This window comes from Ochotona princeps, chromosome 5 (assembly GCF_030435755.1).
Source record: "Ochotona princeps isolate mOchPri1 chromosome 5, mOchPri1.hap1, whole genome shotgun sequence".
In the NCBI taxonomy this organism is placed as follows: Eukaryota; Metazoa; Chordata; class Mammalia; order Lagomorpha; family Ochotonidae; genus Ochotona; species Ochotona princeps.
In genome coordinates this window covers 79,601,124-79,619,835 of record NC_080836.1, presented here as the reverse complement: position 1 = coordinate 79,619,835, position 18,712 = coordinate 79,601,124, and the positions used below count along the sequence as shown (strand labels likewise).

At 37.5% G+C, this 18,712-nt stretch overlaps 1 protein-coding gene across 1 annotated transcript in view; it reads right to left on the bottom strand.

The window, feature by feature from the left end:
- PARD3B (par-3 family cell polarity regulator beta) overlaps positions 1 to 18,712 on the bottom strand; it is a 1,014,759-nt gene that overhangs the window by 614,948 nt on the left and 381,099 nt on the right. The window lies entirely within an intron of this gene.

Sequence of the window (18,712 nt, the reverse complement as noted above, 5' to 3'; positions counted from 1 at the left end):
CACGTATACCCAAATGTGTTTGTTGTGTTTATAGAGACATCCCATTTTTTTCACATGTATTGAAGTAATTTTGTTATTTTCTTCCTGGTGGACTCTGTGTTGACCAATTTAATTCAATGAAGGCTAAATTCAGTAATACTAAACATCAGCATTTATACCCTAATTGTCCCCATAGTTGCCTCAGTTTTATTTTATATAGAATTTGTGCTTTCTATCATCAATACACTTTCAATCGCCCATGTACTAACCATTTTTTATAGAGCAAGAGGAGATTATCAAAACAAAAAGTCAAACAGCACACATACACTCTTGAGGACAGCTCCAGTGAAGCTGTGTTTGTGACCAGCAGACAGTACACTGAAGAAAAACCTGGTGCTTCTTCACAGCTGATAGAGCAAAGTCCTAAGGTGGGTGTTGGAGGCTGTTCAGGGATTTCACTTGTCAACCCAATAAAGTGTGATGTAACAGTGTTACTAACACAAGGGCAGAGGTAACCAATCAAAATGTCACAAACTTCAAGTTCAGTCTTTCAAACGAAATGAATACAATTAGGGACATGCAAATTGACTATTCAAAAATAATTTTCATAATTGACTACTCATTTCCAGTATGGAGAATTCTTTAATTGGAAAATCCAACAAATCTCTTACCACAGCAAAGAAATGCTACTCCCAAGGCATTATTTTTAATTCTTGAAATTGAGCACATGCATTTTCTATTTTTAATTGGTAGCACTGATGAATTGATTTGAAATAAGACTTAAACAGATTAATAAAGAAAGATTATTCTAGTATAAAAGTAATCAGTATAGCTGTATCTTTCTAATCATCTGACCAGAGTGAAAACTTTAACACTGTGCATCCTGTAAAGAGAAATCAAATGCATTTTAAAAGGTTGCACAAGTGTTATTTTCTTTGCCTTTTATCTGCCTTACTTTCATTTTTGCTTACTGGTGAATTCCAACATATATCAGTAATTTTCATTTTAATATACAAATCAATTAGGCAGTGGTGACATGTTATATTGTTACTATGAACACTTTGTATAAGTTGGGAATAATATTTTACTTTCCTCTCATAGTACTTTTAAATTCCCGTATAATACATGTGGTTTAAATATGGAAGGAAGTAGGAAAAAAGAATATCAATCAAAGCTATAATACAAATGCTCAAACATGATAATCCGTAAGTCAAATCATTACCTACACACTTTTAAGATACTGCAGTGTTTCCTCAGTTTCATTCAGATAAAAACATAGCGTATGTAGTTACAGTATTATACCTATTTAACTACGGGAGAAAAGTATAGTTTGGCAATTTTGTTTTCTAAGGCCACAGCTAACTTTCAGCTAGTAATTTTCTTTTCTTTTCTTTTCTTTTCAACACAGCGATTCAGATCATACTGTAAGCAGACTTTCAAAAAGGAACACTAAAACTAAGCTAGACTATTTGTAGTTTGTACAAGAGGATAGGATATTCTCTAGAGAATGTGAATGCCACTTTTTGCAGGTATAGGCAATATGTGACTCTCTTATAGATGACAATAGTGAGAACTGGATGCTTTCCAAGTCTTACAATCTCCTTGATTGATTAATTGCTTATTCTGTCTTCCAGCCTCATGATAGGCCAGGAATTATCTCAGCACAGCTTAGTCTGAGTGAGTAGATGGAACAGTCTCTACACCCAGGAAGAAAAGAACCAACTTGTGAATCAGTTGGTTGTCTCCATGGGTGCTGACTGAGAGCTCTTCTCCAACCGGTCTCCATCTCAGTCTGTGCAACATGCACAGACTTCACAAGCTTCAACATTGATAAGTCATTTAAATTATGTGTTAAATTGCAGGTCCCTAGTAACTGAATTATTTGATTCATATGAACATCTATGTCATTGGGGAGCAGGCCTAAAAAACAGTACCATGGAGACATATTACTGAACAGAACACTGATCTGGCTCCTCACAGGAAGGCATTCTGGTTTCCATCTTCCAATGCATGGAAGCAGCATCCTCTTTCTGCCTTGAAGTCCATTCAGAGTTACCCTTCCAACAGAGATGAGCTGTATGCAATAGAAGGGAGTCTATTTTAGTGCTTTAAAATTTTGATTTATTTGTATATTTGTAATGGAAGAGGGAGAGGGATCTTCTGTCTGCTGATTTATTCCACAAATACCCACAACATCCAGAGCTGGACTAGCTGCCCAATCCAGGTATCCCACATGGATAGTGGAGGCCCAAATATTTGGGTCATCACCACTACCTCCCAAATTACGCATTAGCAGATAGCTGTAATGAGAAACAGGTGGGGTTCAAAGTAAGGCACTCCAATACAGGCTATGAGAATCCCAAGCCACAACTTACATTGCACCAAACCATTGCTCTATTAAAAACCTATGGTGTTAAGGTTTCAGCTACAGTAAACTTTTGTGGTGTGTGGAAGCATCCTCCCTGTTACCTTAGTAGTTACAATCACCTCCATCCACCCTATGACAAATGTGAATAGACTGTATTGATTTAGATGACCTTCTATTCAGTAGCCCTGTGTATGTTCTACACCTTGTGCTCTTTTGTGATATCAGTGTTCTTGTGGCACCTAGTACTGCTGTTTTCCAAAGACACCATAATCCAAAATTACCAGTTCACACAACCTTCATTTACAAACTGATCTCTTTTTCCCATGATTCTCTGGTAGACTCTAAGCATTCTCTAGAAACACACACACAGGCTAGTTTATAAATACTCTACTCTGACATCAAACAAATACAAAAATATCTTCTCTGGATTTACCTTTTCTTACAAGTATGATCCCATTACATGCCTTCTCTCTAAAGCAAAAATTAAGAATTATTTACTCAGCAGTCTTCAATCTCCACCTTCCTTAGTCAGGGTATGACACGTATGTCCCAGTGAAGCTGATTTATGGAGGTCAAAAGCAACCCATATTATTGTTTTTGCTTTGGTTGTGCACTTTTCCTGAGATAGTTAACCACCAGATACACATTTGCTTTTTGCAATCCTTTTGATTGTTACTCAAGCACAACACAGCCTATACTAAATTCCTGCATCTCTTATGCCCCCTCTGTTGCCCACTTTTTTTTCTTCATAATAGTTATCAGCATCTCAACTTTATTTCCTAATTATGTAATTTATTACCTGGCTCTATAGCATACCAAAATGCAAACTCCAGAGGACAGTGATTTTTGTCTACACTGATTGCCGTATCCCCACTGCCTAGAACAAGGACTATGACTCCACATACATACAGCAGATGTATCTATCAGAGCAATAAAAAAGTAAGTGAAACTCAAGCCAAATAGTTATTAAAACCCAATGGTGTTAAGAAAAAAACAAACCAGATTTTTTCAACGTTTTTACATTTAAATTAAAGTTTTAAAAATGTGTATACCACAACGTATCTTTACTTCCAGGTATGCTAGTCTCTATTCTATAGTTTATCCAAGAAAAATATGTAGATATATGAACATACACAGTATGTATCTCTATTCCTGAATAAAAGGAGGACTACCAATGGAAGTGCTAAATATACCTTGACAGTAGGATACCATCTATCCCTGTCTATACCTACAATGCCATGATATACTTAAATGGCAGAAGGTTGGACTTGTGACTGTTACTGAAGGACTATACCATTGTAATAGTATGGGGGAAACACAGAAGGGGAAATGTAGGGGGTGGAAGATTCCCTGTGCGTATAGAACCATATCATCAAAAAAAATTTTTTTAAACTTTACGAAAAGAAATTTTCACATTAGACTCTTAAAGGTGTATAAATGCTCACTATTCACTTTTAATGTTCTTGAGTGCCATCTTGATCACTATTATTGCTTTTGCAATTGAAATGATGAAGAAATTCCTAACTTTATATCCAACACTGGGGAAGTTACTTTTGCCACATTCAACTTGTAAGGTAATTACATGTCTTCCCTTTCCTTTTCGGTCTCACTTTCAAAAGGCACTCAATCTGTTTGGTCTCTGAAGGTGTGGGGGTGCTGAGGTAATGGGATAGGGTAGATGACAGGGACCAGGGTTAGCACTGCAAAGCCAGAAACCTAGCCTCTTTCAACACATTAGGTTAATTTACCTAGAATAAAAGTTCTAAACCTGTGCCCAAGAGTAGTAGTAGGGTAACTGTTGGCACCGTCTGAAGAGGCAGATCACAAGCTCAAAATGGGAATACCCAACTTTCCTACACAAAAGCATGATGCAAATTTTACATTATATATTTTGTCAATATTTTGTGCTGCTTTTTGGTTTTCTTTCTAATTGCCTGTAAAATTAAGATACTTGGATGTTGTGAAATGTTGACCATGTATGATTTTTTGCATTTGTTTGGGAGGTCAATGTGGAATATGTTTCTCTAGAATTTCCTGCTTACTTGCAAACAGGAATTAGAAAAATACTCAGACACAGAAATGTGGATGTGCTATGTGAGAAATATTGTCCATAACTGATAATGGGACCTTAGTTACCAAGGCTGACTGATATTTCAAATTCAAAGAATAGACACTAGTTCTGTTATCACAAGTAGCCTTTCCTCCAAGGACATTTATATTCCTTCTACAGAAAAAAGTAAAGAAGATATATACCAATCTTGTCTTATAAGATATTTTCATCTTTTTTCTCATTTTCTAATGTAGGTAAAAAGAATTCAAAAGGCAAAAGCAATAATAACTTTAGATAATTTATAACATCCGTGACCCTAAATGACACATCTGATCAAAGAGTTGTGTATAGTTTCACAGGATCAATATCCCTTAAGAAACTCAGAACTGTTTTTATAATGGCACAGTAAATCCATTATGAAGAGCATCACTGGCAAGGTTATATTAATGAAAATGTGTGTTCTTGGTGGGTAAGGGGGTAGAATACTAATTTTCCTCAGAAATCCCAAACTCATACCTCAATGGTTTGGATAGAGGCTGGTACACAGGGGAAGGTTAAATGTAATCTCTTTTCTTACCATAACTATCACTCCCTGGCTTCCAAACCAAGTCCCACTTGACTTGTTTATCCTTATTCTGCTTTTGCTTTGTTGTTTCTCTTTAATCTCTTCATCACAGGATTGATAGAGGAACACAGAAAGTAGCAAGATCAAACACATCAAGTGGGTAATTTTTGTTTTCTTTTTTCTTGCCCTTCATCACACAAGAACACACAACCCTTACACATGCAGTACTGTTCTCCCACCTCGCCATGCCTAGTTTTTGCTCTTTTGTGTTCTGACCATAATTTCAAGCAATATAGCAATGCCTTTAGCCACGCGGCTGAGAAGTAAATATTTTAGCAATAAATGCCACCAAGTCCATTTGTTGCAGAGTCCCTCAATATTCATGGTGTAGTTTATTCTCCTGTCAACCTGTAGTATATTCTGTCACTTTTATAGCGTAAGATTTTATAATCTGATGCTATTATCTGTAGGCTACATAGAAAACAAAAAAGTCATCCACATGCTCACAGAGCATAATAAGCTGTATTTATAAAATCATTTTTATTAGTAATTACACTGAGAAACAAGTGGCTCTATTTTAATTACATGTCAAGTGAACTAATGTACTATGAAAAAAGGCTTATTCACTGTCCTGAGTTCTTTGGTGAAACATGAACTTAACAATGGTCTGCTATTCTTTACAACACACTACACATTACATGTTACCAACAACGATCAAATCAAATTAGAAGACCAAGGAAAAATACAAAATCAAACTGGATTCATTTGTCTCAAATCTTAATACATACAATTAAATCTAAGTAAGGCTGTGAAATTATAACAATTTCACAAGTAGAAGAAAACACATTATCACCTTCAGGAAGGGTTTGAAATCTGCAGAATTTCACTTATATGTCTGCTAAATAACAACTGGTTGGGTGAGCTAATTTTATGCCACTTTAAACAATGGTTTCAAAATAGGATCTCTTCATTTCTAGGATGCTGATAACTAGCTAAAAGCATTTAATCAGGGTTTTGGAATTGAGCAGGCTCACCCAAGCCTGGTCATCAACTGCAAGGTTGAGATCCGGCACTCTCAGAGTAGGACACAACGTGTCCTTAGTCCCAGAGTGTCCAGTCTGCACATGCAAGTGAGGTAGACCTGTTTTCATTGCCTCTTCATACTGAAAATCCCTAAAAGGAGCCGTGAGAAACTTTATGGCTTTAAGCTAAATTCTAGAGATCAATCTGCTTTATTCAATTGTCTTTAAAAACAAAACAAAACATTTTTTAAAATCCTTATCACTTTGAAAAGTGGCAACTGGCTACGTTGACCCATAAAAACAAAAACTATGTCTGTAAAAAATCCACCCGTGTTACACCCCACGACACATTTATCTCCTTGGATTCCGGGCCAAGTTGCTGAGAATCCAGGTATATAAGAAGCACATTTTCTAAACAGAATAAATCACATCCATCCTTTGTGTGACTTAAATTAAAATTCCACAATGCTATATTACCACTTAACAAGCTTCAGAGAATATTGACTTTGTTTTTCCTGCTTTCCTGGGTTCCCTTTGTGACATTAATGCACCCTTTATTAAACAACATCCACAAATCTTATCTCACAGACACAGGGGAAGCCTAAGGCCACTTTTCTTCTATGCTTTTTACCATTCACAGCCAGGGCAGGGTAAAGGGTCCCATGGAAATCAGAGGGCAGACACAAAGACCCATCCCAGGGGTGCCTGAGGGGAATTATGGAAGCAGAAAACTGGTATAGAATCCAGGGGAAGTTGCAAGCATTATCAGGATAATACAAATGTCAAAAATTAAAAAAAAACTCAATCTACCTATCTTGCCAACAGTAATATTCCCAGTTCTCCCCACATGCATATATTAAAAATAACAGACACATGAGAAAATTGAAGAAAAATACCTGGGGTTAAATTGGCCGTCAAAATTCTAAAAGCTGATCTCAATCCACTGAGTGGCTTCACTTGCCATTTACTCACCATATCACTAGATACTGCCTCAATTCTATTCAGTCTCAAGGGCTTTGAAGGTCTTGGGAGGGCTTACATTATTGGAAATGAAGACAATACAAGTTTGGACACTTAAAATGCATGGACACACATACACACACACAAATGTCTTTTGCTTCAAGTCACTGTTAACTGCAATAACACATTACACCGGCATTTTTAGAATAGTTGAAGAAAAAAATACTTCACATTGGAACTGTAATATAGTATAAGAAAAACTATTTTATAGACTATCCAGTAGTACTTTTTTTTGCAGTAGTGTAACATCAATATTCAATAATTTAACTGGCTCAGTTTTGCTTTCCTTACAATTTCTATCTGCTTACAAACCCAGTGTTAGAATTGTCTCAGAAACAGACTCTTTGGAAATACATTAGTGAAGATACTATGTTGCCATGGAGATCTAGGATAAGTGCATATATCTTTGAGGGCATTAATATCCAAGTTACATCTAATAATTTAAAACTTATTATTAAGGCTGATTTTTCTTGTGGAGATTACTCCTTCATAAGTAAGTATGGCAGTGTCTGACCAAAGCAACACAGACAGATCTGGCTTCACTTCTGGCCTCCACTCCAGCCAACTTTCAACCACAACATTACTACTGAAGTGGTCTTTCCATCATGCAGGTCTGCCAGGGTTTTTGATCCAGCTCCAATATCTCCATCACATACTCCAAATACTTGCATAATAAAGTTCAAAATTCCACTTCAAAACCCTTACCAGGGCCCTGCTGTCCTTACAACACTATTTCTTTGTCTCTTCCATCAACTGTCAAACATAATGAGGATCTCTGATTTTCTTGCTCTCAAGCTGTGAGCTACTTTACATTGTAGTCCAAAGCACTAAAAACATATGTGTGGTGAATACTTCTATAGTGATGTACTACATAACATTTCAGTGACACAGAGCCTACGCACACAAACGGAGAGCCTACCTTTAGAGCAGGATATACATCTATGTTTGTCAAAGCATACAAAAATACACTCATTCACTGATCTGAATGCCTAAGGACCCATTCCTCAGAACATGTGCCATTGCTGATCAACTGATGAATGTACAGGCCTATAGTATCAATAGTGCACGAGGCACTATTTCAAGTGCCTACATATATTCTTTCATCCTTACAAAAATTCTTTGAGGAAAGTGTCAGCATGTCCACTCTACAGAAGATACCACTGAAGTATCACTGACTTTATATCCCAAGCTCCTAGTATGATACAAGGCTCAAGCACATGATAATTAAAGAAAGAGTTGTCTAAGTTCTCTGTTATATTCAAAAGGATACACAGATCCTTATTAGGAACAAAGATCACCTTTATTGTCACGTATTCTCCTATACACAGCCCAATAGGTTCTGCCTATCCTTGAGGTTCAGGTCAAAATTGAATTTTAGAATCTCTCCTTCAGAAAATCCACCCAGCAATAAGTATTATGATCCCCATCCTGGCTTCTTTGTGGATTACAACTAAATATTTTACTTTCCTCCAGAAGCAGCCATTTGATCCTGTGAAACCATTTGTACATCAACATACCTAGTTTTGAAACAGACACAAAACTTACAATGTTCTCTTTGACATCTGACTATTAGAATAACCCTGCTTATTTGCTAATGACTGCAATCCATCCAGTGTGTATTGCTTAATTTCATGGATTAATGAGTAAGCAATCAAATGTGATTCTAAATTGTGAATATAACAAACATACTATTCATTTATTTTGACAAGTATTTTAATTTATGAGACTTGGCTACAAATAAAGCAGACTATTTTATAAAATGGAAAAAAAGAAATCTTTCTGCTTCTAAGACATTAGTAGTTCTCAGAATAAAGCTCTCCGGAGTATGATGACAAAGCTGCCTTGTAAGGGCAGATAAAAAATTGATGGTATGATACAACAATAAGGTGGTTCTATATAACTAAAGATTTCAAAGAGATGCATTTTGTACGTGCTTAACTGTATGAATATTTTTAGGCTTTGTAAACTATTTAAGCCTTCTAACTAAACCTGGCCTCAGGTACTTGCAATGGGCATACTTGTCCCCTAGCTTGTCATCTTGGTAGCCTAAAATACAAGTTTTGCCGACTTCCGGTAGCCTCATATTCTAGGCCAGAGAGCCCCAAATGCCCGGTAAAGCACTGAATGAACTTCAGCCACGGGGAAGGGAGCACCTCCTTGAAAAGCAGCAGGTGATTAATTGGTACTATATTTCATCAGACTGGTCAGGGAACAGACTCTTTAGCACAGATACATTTAGCAAATTGGCTTGAGCACCAGCTGATTGACCTCATGACAGGTCCAATGATGTTCTGCCTTCCCCAGCATTTCATGACAGCTGAGCAAGCGGTGGAGACTATGGAAAGGTCAGCACACAGTCTGATTGAAGGATGAGGAAGCACTTCTCTTAAATATTCCATTTAGACTCAGACCTTCCTTGTCATGGGTGACAAAGCTTCGAAGCCGATATTTAGGAAGAATTAACACAGCAATTGCAGGTGGATCTGGCTGCTGAACTCCTTCCCTCCAAGCAGTAGCACTAACCTTTTCCCTGAGCTTCTAATTGCTCTCCATCTTCTTCACTGGTGATAATGTGGCTAACCCTGCTGGGATGGGTGTTGACTCAGGGAGCATCTAAATGTCAAGATTTGTAATTATGATTGTGGGTATATTAAAATCACATCAAATGATGCCTTGTTAATTGGGGCTGAAGACAGGAAGGCTGGGGTCCTTGCTCCTGCCTCATGGCCACATGTGATGTGTTACCTCTTGCAGTGGTAGCTGCCTTCAAGGTCTTGTCTCTAATTAAGGAAGGATTGTCTTTGTATCTCAGTTGTAAATTTCTAAGTTTAGTGCAAAGGCCTTCCAAAGGCACCTAAAATGTTTTCTGCAAGCATAAAAGTTATGATTTATAAATTAATAATGGGAATAGACTGAGAAAACTTATTGAAAATAACGAAATATGTTTTTCAGATGGCCGTGATGATTGGCAATACTGGGTTTCCAAGCCAGCTCCTGTCCTGATAGTTGCAGACCCAAAAAACATTTCTGTACCCTCCCATGTTTGACTTTAACTTCTCCTTTTTTTTTTTTAAGATTTATTTATTTTATTACAAAGTCAGATATATATAGAAAGGAGGAGAGACAGAGAGGAAGATCTTCCTTCCGATGATTCACTCCCCAAGTGAGCCGCAACGGGCCGATGCACACCGATCCGATGCCGGGAACCTGGACGCTCTTCCGGGTCTCCCACGCGGGTTCAGGGTCCCAAAGCCTTGGGCCGTCCTCAACTGCTTTCCCAGGCCACAAGCAGGGAGCTGGATGGGAAGTGGAGCTGCTGGGATTAGAACCAGTGCCCATATGGGATCCCGGGGTGTTCAAGGCGAGGACTTTAGCCGCTAGGCCACGGTGCCAGGCCCACGATTTTAACTTTTCAAAGCAAAAAGAAAAATGTCAGGATAAAAGATGTGGAGATCATTAATTCCTTTAATTCTCTCATGCCAGATGTATACGCAGTGTATGTTTGTGCAATGGTGAGAAACAAAATAACAAAAGTTTCAAAACAGCAAGTTTTGGTGTTTTCTAATAATCTATGAACATATCTATGATGTCTAATTTGTACAGCTGAACATACAATCTGGATTTTTTTTTTTAGAATTTTGGCTAGGATTGTCTTAAGCAATGGGCCCTGAATCAATGTGTAAAAAGTGAAGACAATGGCAGAGTAACATTTTGTGGCAGATTCAACATGTTATAAATGATTTAGTCACTCTCCAATTCTAGATAGGTGAATCATGGTTTTTTGTGCACAGTTCTACATGTGTCATTTATTTTCAATCATTGCTAATTTTGTGGCTAATTCTATGTCCTGTGGAAGGTTTAATTTGTCAGAATATTGATATTGAAAATAATTTTATTCACCATTTTAATTGTTCAATGAATGTCCTTTTTATACTTTTTTTCCTTCTGTTTCTTACTAATATGAATAGATACCTTCTACTAATATTATTTATATTTCTTGTTTTTGCACATGTCTTTCTAGCCTTCAGCTTTATTTGTGATGTAAACTTTTCATTGCATGGCATCCCATTCACTTAAAACCCCTATTAAATCTTCAAAGGTCCCTTGTAAATAGGCACTCACCTGGAACCAATAATATTTTATGATGGGCAAGTAGTAAAACAATGTTGGTTTCATTTAATTTACTACTTAGATTGTCCCTTAAGAGCAAGCAGGTGGGAAATGTTTTGATGGATGGACCTTTGGTTTTTAAATCATAACAGTCACATTCATTTTAAACAAATACAGATGGATAAGAGCCTTTATAATAAATAAATATACAAATAAAATTCTAATATTTCCATGACTATAAAACCCAAGCATTAGTTATTATTCTCTGCAAATTCTTCATGCTGCAATTCCACATAAGCAACGCATTACTAACAGAAAAACCTATTCACAAAATTTATTGAAGAAAATCTTCCACGTGTTTGAAAATTCTTAAGACTGCATTAAGAAAAAGATTCCAGAAGAAAACACACATTTTGTTATCTTTTACCCTATTTTTCTATTTCCCATGATTCTTAGTCACCAGTCACTTTTGCTGCTTTGCTGCAAATTGTCTTGGTATGTCTTAAATACATGGAATTAAGTACTCTAAAAAGGATCTAACAGTTGATGATGATGGGCAAAAAAAAAAAAAAAAAAAAATACTTGTCTGTCTATGTCATTAACTCTCAGTGTTTCCTGACCTATGAGGTTCCAGAATCCAGTTGTTTCATTAATTTGGTGTCTCCTGGGTTGCTAGCCATCTTTCTCTGTTTTACTAGAACACAGTCTATCACCAAATACTCTGTTAACTATATTTGCTTCAATAAATACATAAAGGGGCAAGTCTCAGTCTCTTATGAATCTACAATCATGTGTGTAACTTCTGAGGTCCTGGATATTATAAAAATGTTTTAAAAACTTATAAAGTTTCAAAAACTTTCAAACCCTTTTAAAGGGTTGAGTACTGTGGTAAATTGTATTAAATTTCCACTTGCAATGCCTATAATTCATGCTAGAGTATCAGTCCCATTCTTAGCTTCCTCTCTCCTTCTTTCTCCTCTTCTTCCTGTTGAAAATTTCTTTAAGAAAAAAAAGTCATATGTGTTTGTTTCAAAGGCAGAGTGACACAGCAAGAGGAAGAGCCAAAGAGATTTTCCACCCACTGGACTATTCCCCAAATAGCTGAAAGGGCTAAGGTTAGGATAGGTTAAAATCAGTGGAAAGGAAATCCATCTTGATCTCCCACAAAAGTAACAAAGACCTAAGCATTTTAGGAATCTTCCGCTGCCCTACCAGGCACTTTAGTAGGAAGCTAGATTGGAACTGGATCAGCTTAGACTGCAACAGTCACTCTGATATGGGATCCTGGCATTACAAGAAGCAGCTTAACCTGCTGCCCCAAAGCTCTACCCAGGCAACTCTGCTTCTGACGGAACTTCATGCTAATACAACCTAGGAGGCAGCGGATTTTGTTTTGGTCACCTGATACTCGCATGGGATATCTGTATAAAGTTTCAGACTCTTGTTTTCATCCTGGTCCAGCACTACATGTTGTGGGCATTTAGGGAGTGAAGAAGAATATAGATCTTTCCCTCGCCTCTTTCCCACCCAACTCTTTCCAATCTGAGGCCTGACCCTCTCTTTGTCTCTTGATTGCTCAGCCTTTCAAATACTTAAAAATAAACATAAAAGAATTTCATGATGGTGACAGCAAGAAATTAAGCCAAGAGTGTTGTTCTTCTGAGTATTGGGACTTCAGGTCATGGTCCATGAAGTTGTCTTTGCTCATGTGACAGCCTATCCCGACTTCAGTTTCATATTCCCCACCAAATGTCCTCTGGCTGCATACTGACTTCTACCATCAATTTTTCAACAGGGAAATATATCTACCTGGTTGGTACAAACTGCCCATTCTGCTTGTAGCATGGTAAACTCTGCTCACCAAAACCGCAATGCTTGAGACTCACAAACCCAGAGCAGTGAAAATGCAGAGTATATTAAACTACAATGCTCAGGCACTTGATTATAGCTTCAAAAAGTCCTCATTATATGGTTCATGGTGAGGCTTCTGTGGCAATACTTTAACCTTTGAAGAGTCTTTCATAAGTACTTCTACCTGTCAAGAAGATGGCTTGGAAACACCATGATGCTTTGTTTCATCTAAATCAAAAGGACTGCAGAATAGGTTTTCTTCCAACAATGCTAGGTTTCTTGGGGGATTCCATCTCAGCTTCACTTCAGTGTGCACTACTCCTCCTCTCCACATTTGTGCCAGACTGTGTCAGTGTGAATCCTGGCTCTGACTGCTTTCTAAATGTAGGGTTAGCAGTTTAGGTTGCCTGAACTTCAGTTTCTTCATCTATACAGTAAGAAGGATAACTGCTAATATTCATGGAATGTTTCCTGCACTCAAAGTACATGGTGCCATGTGGTATCACCTCTTATTTCTGTCATCCTTAGCGGGTAGTTAACCAACAATTTTATTCCATAATTACCACTGTGGAAGTAAAGGGAATGAAGACGTTTGCTGCAGTCTCTGCATGTTTCATCCCTGGGAAAGCTGGGCAGCAATTTTGAACAACTCTAGAAAGCTATTAGAGATAATCAACTACATTTGGAAATGCTCCACTCCTGTAATTTATTTTAGTTTTGTGAAAAAAAAAGAGTTGGAAAAGTTCCTGTGAGACATGAAAAAAATATTAAAATATCTGTCAAGAATAAGCAATTTTTTCTCCAAACACTTGAAGTCAATGAACATATTCCCATATAACGAAGCAGCGAGTGAAAAGTTCTGTTTTTATTGGGCTAAAATTAATAATTCCTATGAATCAAGAAGACGTATGAAAAATGACTGCAGGGAACCAGTGGAGAATGTCTGATATTGCACTTAGAAAACCCCATAACATAAATACTGGGACACTGGACATGTCTAGAGAAGCAATATTTCCTTCCTTTTTTTCATTTTAAATGCTCATGCTCAGTCTCTGTGTAACAGAGAATAATCATTAGGGTTTTTTTCCCCTTGGAAAATCATTTTAAATATGTTCATGACCGGGAGTTTCTAGCAAAAGTGAGCCATATTTATCTACTCAAGTTCAAATGAAAATCTGAGAAACATAATGAAACATGCAAATCATTCTCAACTAACACAACCAAACCTGACAAACGGGGTCAAATATCCCACATCTCTAAAACGTACTACCAACTTAAGGTGTTGGGGTGGAGTAGTCATTTGTTTGTAGCTGACAAATACTATATTCTCTCTAATTTAATCAGCAGACACTATTTTCTCTGCCTTTGAGAATTTATGTTGCTCTTTGGACAGGTTAGGCTGCCTTTTTAAATCTAGTGGTCTGTGACCATCCAGGGCTTTAGCCAAAGGAAAAATGACTCCATAAATCCTCAGAGGCTGTCTTGCTTTAAATTATAGTTTGAAGCCTTCAGGACTATATGAAAAACCTTCAAACAAGAAAAATCAGCACAGAGCAATGCATATGTACTAGAAATTATTCTACTTCCAGGCAGGAAATACTCCTCAGCATAGAAATTGGGTACACATGAAAACTTGCTGATGTCTCTGGAGATTCGCTCCTTAATTATCGAGAGACTTTGGTCACGTTACAAAATAAAGCACATTAGTAGTCAAGTTATTTTTGAGACAACGTGATTATGATATTTCTGCTTTTGATAGTTCTCAAAACAATAGACCTATTCATTATGTCATCACTGGAAAGATATTATGTTGCTTCAGAGAATGACATGTCATTTTCCTTTAGAGTTCATCCAACCTCTGTAAATCAGCAAAGGTGTTACTTCGTCACCTCTCAAATTTTAATAGCAGAAAAAAATGCAAGGAAAAACTCTGGAATTTATAGAGTTACCATCTACTATAATATATTAACTGAGCACTAGAAAAAAATGAAATTCTGCAGTCATGTAGCTAGTTAAGAACTAAGCAAAGTGCTATAGTTTTCAAAGCAGAAAAACGGGGGGGGTGGATTTTCAAACATTTAGGCTAATTCTTATGAAAGCGTTTGTGGTACGAAGAGTTGACTCCACAGTTTACAATATTTTCATTGCAAATCAGAATGCCTGTTTGCTGCTTCCAATCTAGCTACCTACAGATGCATCCTGAGAGGCAGCAGCTGATGGTTTTGCCACTCTAGTTGGAGGTCCAGTTGGAGTTTGATTCCTGACTGTAGCCTGCCTCCGCTCTGGCTATTGCAAACATTTAGGAGTGAATGTCAGGCCCGGCGGCGTGGCCTAGCGGCTAAAGTCCTCGCCTTGAATGCACCGGGATCCCATATGGGCGCCGGTTCTAATCCCGGCAGCTCCACTTCCCATCCAGCTCCCTGCTTATGGCCTGGGAAAGCAGTTGAGGAGTGAATGTCAGGATAGAAGATCTCTCTGTCTCTCTCTCTAGTTGTGCTCTTCAAGTAGATAAAAATAAACATTTTCAAAATAACAAGTCTTCAGCCTTTCTATTTACCAAAGCTGCCACTATTAGCATATACTCAATTTTTTTACTCATTTACATAGTTCTTAATGTCATTCAACTTGAGTGTAATGCCCTATATTCAACTGGATTACATAGGGTTCTTTGTACTGTATACCTCTTCATGAATGAAATAGTTGCAGGAGCTGGATATATATAACAGATAATCTGTCTGTGATGCCTGCATCACATAGAAGCACTGGCTCAAGTTTCTCCACTTCCTCACCACTTCTCTGGCAGCAGCCGAAGAAAGCAGTCAATGGCTCAAGCGCTTGGTCCACTGCTAACCAAGCAGAAAATCCAGAAGAAGCTATCAGATCCTGGCCTTGACTTGGCCCAGTTCTGGCCATGGAGGCCATTTGTGGAGTGAATCAGTGGATGCAAGATCTCTCCGTCTCCCTCTTTCCCACTCTGTAATTCTGAATGGCAAAAAAAATAAATAAATATTAAGAAAAACACAATTGTAAAAATGACACCTGACTCCAAACTTCCCAGAAACACTGTAATTTCATTATAATTAGCAAAAGTCAGTCATGTGTTTTGTAGAGAGAATTCTTCACGCACATTCTGCATCAGTGGAAATACAGAACATGGCCATTGCTATGTTTAACCCTAAGTGTCAACTTCATCACACAAGAGAGGCCTGGTATCTTCTTTGGCCTCATGTCTGAATTCCCTGTGAGGTATTACTGGTTGCTAATTCTGAACTGGAAGACCCACCCCAATCTGGGTGGGCCTCATCTAACCTATTATGGCCTGAATGGGGAAAAAAAAAACTGAGTAAGAAAATTCTCCCCTGCCTTTCTACATAAATTGGAACGTTCATTTTTTATAGACTTCTGACTCAGTTTAAATCATCTCCTTTAGAGTGCCAAGCAAACTAGCTTTGGGGCCCAACTGAATCTTCTCAGCCTATCTGGTCTTGTAGGCCTTTGGACACAGTCTGGAACAACGCATCAAGTCTTGGGTCTCCAGCTTCCTGGTTACAGAACATGTCTGTGTTCATAATGTGAAACAATTCCTCAAAAATCATCCATCAATCCTCTACTGGTCAGGTTGTTTATCTTCCTTCCAACTCCCATCTCTCTCTGTCTCTTTTACCTACCTACCTGCACTCACAACTTAATATTTTTGTGTCTCTGGAGATTCCTAACAACTACATTTTCCTTAGCCAGAATTTAAGGAACTGGCAAAATTTAAGTTTTAGAATAAGGTCTAACAAGAAAATTGAAATGAACTCCAGAGGAAAGAATAGTTTCTTCAATAAATGGCATGGTAAAAATTGGATCTGCATGTGAGGAGTATGAGAAAAAAAAAACCCTTCCTACACCTTGTGCAAAAATCAACTCTAATCAAATCTAATCACATCTATAACTGGGTACCATCAATTTGCTAAATAAAAATATCAAGGAAATTGTAGGATATAGGGGTAGGCAAAGACTTCTTGGAAAAGACCCCAGAAGATCAATCAAAATCAAAATTATTAAATGGAATTAAATCAAGTTAAGATGCGTCTGCACCACGAAGGAAACCATCAACAAAGCAGATAGGTAACCAACAGAATAGAAAAATATTCGTGAACTATAAGGCTGATACATGATTAATATCCAGAACTTATAAATAGCATAAAAACCACGACCACAACAAAACAAACAAAAGGACACATGCAAGCATTTCTCAAAGAACAAAATTCAAATGGCCAACAGACAATTGCAGAAATGCCTGGGTTCACTATCCATTAGGTAAATGCAAATAAAAACCACAATGAGGTCTCGTTTCAGTCCAGTTAGAATGACTATCATCAAAGCGCCAAATGCTAGCAACGATATAGAAGAAAAGGCACTCTAATCCACTGTTCATGAGAATGTAAACTTGTAAAACCATTATGGAACACAGTGAGGTGATTTTTCAGAAATCTGAAAATAGATTTACCATATGACTCAGCCATCCCATTCCTAAAAATTTATCTAAAGAAAATGAATCAGCATGCAAGAGAGCTATCTGTATCCCCATGTTAATAACAGTACAATTCACAATAGCTAAGAAATTCAATCAACCCAGATGTCCACCAATGCATAACTGGATAAAGAAAACGCGATACATATACACTACGAAATACTTCTCAACCATAAAAAATAATCAAAGATCATCATTTGCAACTAAATGGATGCAAGTTGAACCACTATGCTTACCAAAACAAGCCAACCCCCAAAAGACAAATACATGTTTTGCCTATTCTGTGATAACTAATATATAGATTGAAAAAATGTATTCTATAGTTATGAGAGCAATACTCTGGGCTTTGATTATTGTTTATAGCCTTTGGAATAGTGGAGTTTTTTTTTTTACTTACTTTTTTGTTCTTTGTTGTTATTTTCTATTTACCATTTGGTGATACTGCTAAATAGTGGAGTGTCAAGCACATGGAACACATGTAAAATTTTAAAATGATAATTCTTAGAAGCAAAAGAACTTTGTGTTACTTTTATAATTTATAACAATTTACAGTGATTGAATGTGGTATCTGCAGGCTGAAGCTGATTAACAGAAAACAAAACAAAACAAAGACTTACGTCTGGTTTCCTGGATTGAAGATGAGAGGGCTGAGCCAGATGGACACAGACTCATAAGCAGACATGGAGGTACAGTGATCTTCCTCCTGGCCCTCACTGGTGCCTCAACGAACAGGTCAAGGGAAATTACTTGTAGTAGTGAAGTGTTTCAATTCCAAAAGCCAACAATCACATCTACACTGTTTATAACATGTCGAAGGCGGTGTCAAGAACTGAAGATGCATCTCCCCATCTCAAGATTCCATCCACTCAGGAAGGAAGGGAAGAGCGTATAATTCAGCACAAACAGTATGGTGTGTGAAAAAAATCTCAAGGAACAAAATGCCAAAGCAGGAAGGAAAGGGAAAATATTCACTCTGTGTTTATTACAGGGAAGCTGTTAAGCAGGGCATAAGATAACGTGACATTTCAGCTGGGCCTTAATTAGCATGATCTCACAGGACAGCAGGGTTGGGAGGTCCTTCAAAGCAGGAGAAAGCACCCACCCACACACACACCACACACACACAAAAGCAAGGGAGGAAGAAATTGTAAATTCACTATTTGCCAAATGCCAACCAACTAGTGGGAGGTGTTTGGAATGCAGGTCCCTGGAGGTTAAGAGAAAATGA